The sequence below is a fragment of the Protobothrops mucrosquamatus genome, unplaced genomic scaffold, assembly GCF_001527695.2.
Source record: "Protobothrops mucrosquamatus isolate PMUCROS unplaced genomic scaffold, P.Mucros_1.0 scaffold195, whole genome shotgun sequence".
NCBI lineage: Eukaryota > Metazoa > Chordata > Lepidosauria > Squamata > Viperidae > Protobothrops > Protobothrops mucrosquamatus.
Window position 1 is genome coordinate 95,397 of NW_015386551.1, and position 6,682 is coordinate 102,078.

Here is a 6,682-nt window from a genome sequence, read left to right on the forward strand (position 1 = left end):
ACAACCTGTGGATTAAAAGAAATGGTAGCCGTCAAAGAAATTGATCCTAAGAAAATTTCCACAACACATCTTTCTAAATTTCTAGTAATTGTTTTCACAATTTTTCAGAAGCAACCCATACTGTGAGGGATCTTCGGTGCTCTCTGAGCTTGGTTGTTTTCCTGCAGACGTTCCATTACTCAAACTAGGTAACAGATACAATATATAATACTAGCTGTACCCAGCCACGCGTTGCTGTGGCTCAGTCTGGTAAAAGTGTGTGTTGCTTTTACATCCAACAGGTGGCGCTGTTTTTCACAAAAAGCATGTTTTTACCTGTCACAGGTATATAAAAACACGCGCGTATTCGAATGCAACGTTGTGTGAAAATTTCAAAGCAGTCGGTGAAGAACTTTCGGAGATTTAAGATTTTGAACAAATGAACATTTACATTTTTATTTATATAGATATTGAACCGCCTCTAGATATCGCAAAGTATGTTACAGTACCTATAAACTTTAACAATTAATTCTGCAACTAAAGATACAACAGTTACTTTTAAAAAAGAATAAATAACATAACAATCATATCTGGTAAAATTCTCAGTGGCTAACATCCATTTCAGACCATCGCACAGAGTTTTCTGCAAAATTCAGAAACAAGATATGCAATAAAGAGCTATTATGTCATTACATTGTCTGTTTTATGAGAAATAAAATATCATCAATCAGAAAAATAAAAGGGAAGAAAAAAGTTTTAACAGGGTAAAATAGCAACAACAATAGCACTTATAAACCACTTCACAGTGCTTTACAGCCCTCTCTAAGCGTTTTAGATTATTGGGGACAATATTTTACCAACCCTGGAAGTATGGAAGGCTTAGTCAACCTTGAGCCAGTCAGGATCAAACTGCCAAACTGCTGGCAGTCAGCAATCAGCAGAATTAGACTGCAATACTGCATTCTAACCACTGCGTCACCACGACTCTTCAAAAGATCTTGAAATTGGGCACAAGGTAAAATCTATACAGGGTCTCCCCTTCACTATCAGAATCAGGTGTTTTGAGCAGCAGCAGCAACAACACAAAATTGGGTACATCCACACAGAATATTCTGACTGGATTATTTATATCATAGATGATAAAATACAGTAATATGCTTCTGGCGTGGTGGTGCCGTCTTCTTTGAGTGAGGTTTGTCATGCCCCTCCTGGGAACCTTCCAAAGTTTTCTCTCCATTCAGTTTTCCAAAACTGATGCCTTCCAACTGTTTTGGACTGAAATACCCACAAGAAATAGCAAATCTTACCCTGGTTTCGGATCGTGGACACCAGAATTAAGAAACTGTTTTTGTTAGGGCTAATGCAAGAAAATTTTCAGATCTGACTTTAGGCTATAATCTAACTATTCTAAAAATCACATTTGTCCCATTAAAACTACTGAAGCAAAAGTGAAATAATTCCATCAGGTATTAATGGAAATGCTAATGCTGGCATATTAAGTGAAAAGGAAGAATCTGTCTAGACCAGGGGTAGTCAACCTTGGCTCTTTTATGACTCGTGGACTTCAACTCCCAGAATTCCTGAGCCAGCTTGGCTGGCTCAGGAATTCTGGGAGTTGAAGTCCACGAGTCATAAAAGAGCCAAGGTTGACTACCCCTGGTCTAGACACTGGATTTTCGTTAGAATTAGGTAGGCACAACTGGACTGACAATCTTATCCTTATCTTTCCTGCCCCCTCCCCTACCACAGCAGCCTTAATCTTAACTTCAAAATCAGAGGCATATTTAGACAGCAATGCTCCAGCATATAGAAGTTGTCACTTTTATGAAGAGGTCTCCCAAACACAGTTTATTGTACCATACTGAAGAGGATCAACAATTTTCTAAATAAGATGGCGAAGGGGCTAAACAGCATTACCATGTAGGGAAGAACAGAGAATTCTATCTGCACTTTCATGGTCTGGATATATTATTTTACAATCATACTTACAATCTCATCCAATGGTAGGAACTCATGCTATGCTAAATTAAACTGTAAATGAATAAAATTAAGTCCATTATTATCTGTATCACCAAAATAGTCTCAGTGTCCCTAAATAAAGCCAAATGTGTCCTCATGTGTAGATGTATAGGTAGTCCCCAACTTACGGCCATAATGGAATTTATCCAAATTGTGATGGTCATTAAGCAAGGAGCCCATATAATCACATTAACGACCCCCATTCCTGCCCTCCCTGATGCAGTCGTTAAGCCACTGTGTTGCTCATTAAACAGAGCATGGGGTGCCTTGGGGTGGGAAAGGCACTGGGACACCTAATATGGGCCCAGCCCCACACTGCAGCACTCATGAGCTCACACATGGTCTATCCCAGACCTCCCAAAGTCTCCCCCACCCCGAGACACTCCATGCTCCACTTCCTGCCCCTCAAGGTCCCTAAAGACTTTGGGTCTGTTTTCCCATTCCACTGGGTCCCACACGCTCCTCCTCACCCCCCCATCCTTGATTGGTCACTTGCCTTTTATTCTAGATCTCCTTCTGGAAGCAGCTGCTACACCATGGAGGCTCCATGATTCTGCCCCAGAAGAAGACACCAAGTTGCAAGCAGCCGCAATAAATTGCAGCTGCTCCAAAATGGCACCCATTTCCAGGATGGGAGTTATATGGCCTGCAGGGAGGTCAAGGGACGTCTTTCTCAATACAATCTCCAGAAACCCAGCAGAGCAGGAGGGGGGGGGGAGGAGATAGGCAAGGAAGGTGCTACAGCATACCTTCAGTTGGTTGCAAAAGCAGGCAGATTGCCAAGCACTTGAATTTTGTTCATGCAATTGTGGGGACACTTCAAAACCTGGCCATAAATAGTTATTGGGGGGGGGCACTTCTGTCATAACTTCGAACAGTCACTAAGCAACTGGTCATATGTGAAGGACTACCTTTATAACTAATTAGAAGAAACTAAAAAACAATTAATATGAGCACTATCTCAAAATAAGTATCTCAAAATAAGTCATAAAGCCACTCCCCAGTAATAAAAGGGAGCAAAGAACATTTATATCCCATCCTGAAATCTACAAGAATGTGTGTATCTACAGAAACAGAGTATCAATTTATTTTCTTCTGAGGGAAGTTATTACTGTATTAAGTAACCCTCCATCATCCCATTCTAAAAACATCTTGTCTGGTGTGGTTTTTGAACAATATAAGTTCCAGTTGGACTCGATGACCTCCAAAGTCCCTTCCAACTTTTTTATTATTATTATTATTATTATTATTATTATTATTATTATTATTATTATTATTATTATTATTATTATTATTATTATTATTATTCATAGGTCATGATAAAAGCTTATGACACCATGACTCTCTATGAAGCATGTTACATAAACAGGAAATAAAAGGAACAATCACATATAAAACTGCTGCTTTCTTGCAATTCAGTTTGCCTTAAGGTTTGAGTTGAAAAACTCAACTCTTAAATTATCAATATTTAAAACTTAACTATCCACCATTCTAATGCTTCAGTAGTTCATAGTCTCAGATTTCTCCATCTGGAATTCCAACAGCCTGTCCTTATTAGTTCTTCAAAACAGAAAAATAGAAGTGTATGAGTGTATATCTATGTGTATATAGAAATCTAGTGAAGAGTTAATGGAAAAAACTAGCATGATTAAACAAAACTATATCTGAAGAATGGTAGACATTGATAGCAACCCAAGAGTGACTCACATCCGGCACATCAGTCACATACATGCAAACAAATCTTATTTATGATATTTACAAGTATTACATAAATGGCTGCTGTTCCTCAGTTCTTCAGAATGGCTTGTAAAAAATTTTCAGGAAGCATCTAGTCTAGGCATTTTACATTACCAATCCTGCAGTAAAATTGTTTTGTGTCTTTAGAATATTCTATTGACTGATTTCCATTAAAGTATAGGACTTTATGTCACACTAAGTCCTGGTTTGCCTAACCACATTTTTTTAAAAAAATAATTAGCTAAAAAGACAGTCACTGTTTATAAGCCATGTGGCTGATTTTATGCAATATACTAAATTAATAGTTTAAAACATGGTATATGAACCAGACCCCCATCAAAACAGAAAATCAAATTTCAGGCAAGTTTGCAATCAATGTAAGGTGATTCAGTGAACAATGTCATTTTCAAATGCAATATAACTGCATTTAAATCTCTATTTATTACGAATACTGGTTGATCTTACCCTCTTATTTGCAACTTTCAAAAGGGAATATTAATGATTATGTTCATGTAACACACTTCTCCTTAGTTAGCTGAACCATGTTTTTAGCCAACCAGATTTCATGGATTTGTATGAACCATAAATCAGCCAGTCTGGCTAGATTTGCTAGGTTGAAATATGGACTAGTCCATACCCTCTTAAAAAAATAAGAATTAGGGAATGCAGTGATTAGGAATCACAAACATTAAATGTTTTATTTTGATAACTGTTTTTTTCTTCTGAAGAACAAGTAGAAAGCCTTTGACTCCTCATTAAGTGACTTGTACTGTACACTCCATTCCAAATTATATTAGGAGAGAAAAATTCTGCATTATGTTTAAAGATGTAGGAACAGAAAGAAGTAAGATTATTCAGAGTTCTGCGAATATAAGAACCATGTGAGTAGAAAACTATTTGGACAATAGTTTGCATTCCTCCAAATTTACATTCCTTAAAAAGATATTTCATCTTTTATAACAGGATGGGCAGTTTTTATACTTATATTTTATTTTGATGAGAACCTTGCACTCTATCAACAGCAGCATTGTAGGAAAGGCATGGGCTTAGAATGATGAGAGTTCAGGTCCAAGCATTTATTTTATTACTGTATCAGAACTTAGCAGAGTCCTTTTAGATTCTCAGTTATATCCAGTAAACCTTCACTGCAAGCGAAATTCAGAAGGGGAAAAATCATTTTGCTGCTGTTATTCTGAAATAATTAGGAATGTGATTAACTGACTGCCAGTTACCCAGGGATCCGTCAATAAATCCACCTTTATCCTATACAGCAAAGGGGGCAGAAAAGTGAAATCCTTCAAAGGGGAAGGTATATGAAGTATCCTGATGTCCATGCATATGCTTGGACTTCAACTCCCATAATTTCTGATCAGTTATCATCCGTCTAATGCTCATGGGTTCAAGACAGCTGGGAAGAAACATACGACAGTGTTTGGAACACAAGATTAAATGGCACCAAAATATTCCACCTATATAAGACAATCAGGTTTTCCTCCTCTTTCCGTCCCAGAAAAGTTTCTTAACGATTAAGTATACAGAAATTGAGAAAGAAAAAAATAGGCTGTCTTCTTCGCGAACATGGCCTAAGCACCCACATTTTCCCGAAATAATTCCGAGGGGCACCCCAACGCTCCCCCCCTCCCCACCACCCTTATTACACCATGCGCCCTGATCCTTATCGATCCCATCAGCGCCTCTAAGCTAGGCCCAGCTTTTCCCTCCTCCACCCCCCGACTCTCATCAGCAAGGGCGGCCGGAGCACCGATCAGGGGCACAAGGAAGGCCGGATTTTGAGGGGTGGGAAAGGAACATATCTGTTACCTGCGCGGGGCGATGCCTGCCAAAGCGCATGCGTCGACGAGAGAACCTTCGCTCCACCTTCTTCGGATCACGCAGGCGCATAATTCTTGATCGGCTCGGTTCAGCCTATTATCGCCTCGCGAATTCCCTTTCCTGCCAGTTTCTAATGAGAGCGGGCTGCGGAGAGGAGGCTAACTTTTGGAAGTTACGTTACGGGGTTGTAAATGAAAATGAGTAATTAGTCTGTAGTATCGTTAACCTTTTGGATTGCCTAGATGGTGCACACTTTTTCCTTGGCATTGAAATAGTCTCAGTGCAGCGGTATTTATTCCAGAGAAAACAAAAAAAGATCGATTCACTGTAGGAATTTTAAGATTTAATTAGCTGTTCTTTTATCCGCTAAGAAACAAATTGGCCTGGTTTCATGGATCTCATTACTGAATAATAGTGGTAAAGAGCTGATTTTCAGTGGTAGGTTTACAAAATGCATAATTCTTAACATGGTCAAATTCATTAAGACGCCAAAGCTGCCAAGCAGTATGTAGTCAATGGTGTACACAACAAGCATTTTTTGAGTGGCACAAACTGATAGCATGCGGTTTCCTGTTTGTTGTAAATCCTGATTTACAGGAATGCCCCAGTTCATCTCTTAAAGCTCTGTTCTGAATTCCCCAGAGTTATTGGTAAAGCTAGAGGAGAGGGAAATTCCAAGTAAGTCAAAGACTTTATTATGATGTTGAAAGAAAAATCTTCATCAGGGTCCAGTCCAAGCTGGGAATAAACAAAATGGAGACTGCTTTAGGAAACAAGGTTGGAGTTTATTGAAGAGCAGAGCCAGAGAGAAGCATGGCTCTGGGAAAGCTGACCATATGTTGCTGGGGGTGGTGGGTTTTTATACCTTATTGGGCTTTTGAGGTTGTTTCCTGTTCCTGTTTGAGGCTTTGTATTTCCCGTGTCACGTACTTTGACCTGAGTCTGAATGTGCCCTTTTGGTATTGGTGGGTTAATTCTATTATGTCCCCAAAGATCATGTATTTTAGAGTTTGGGTGGGGTATGTAGATTTTAGAGGTCTTTGTCTTCCTAATCTCATAGCTTCTAGCTTCCTGGCCCCAACCTTCCTAAATGGATTATTGAATTCACATTTCT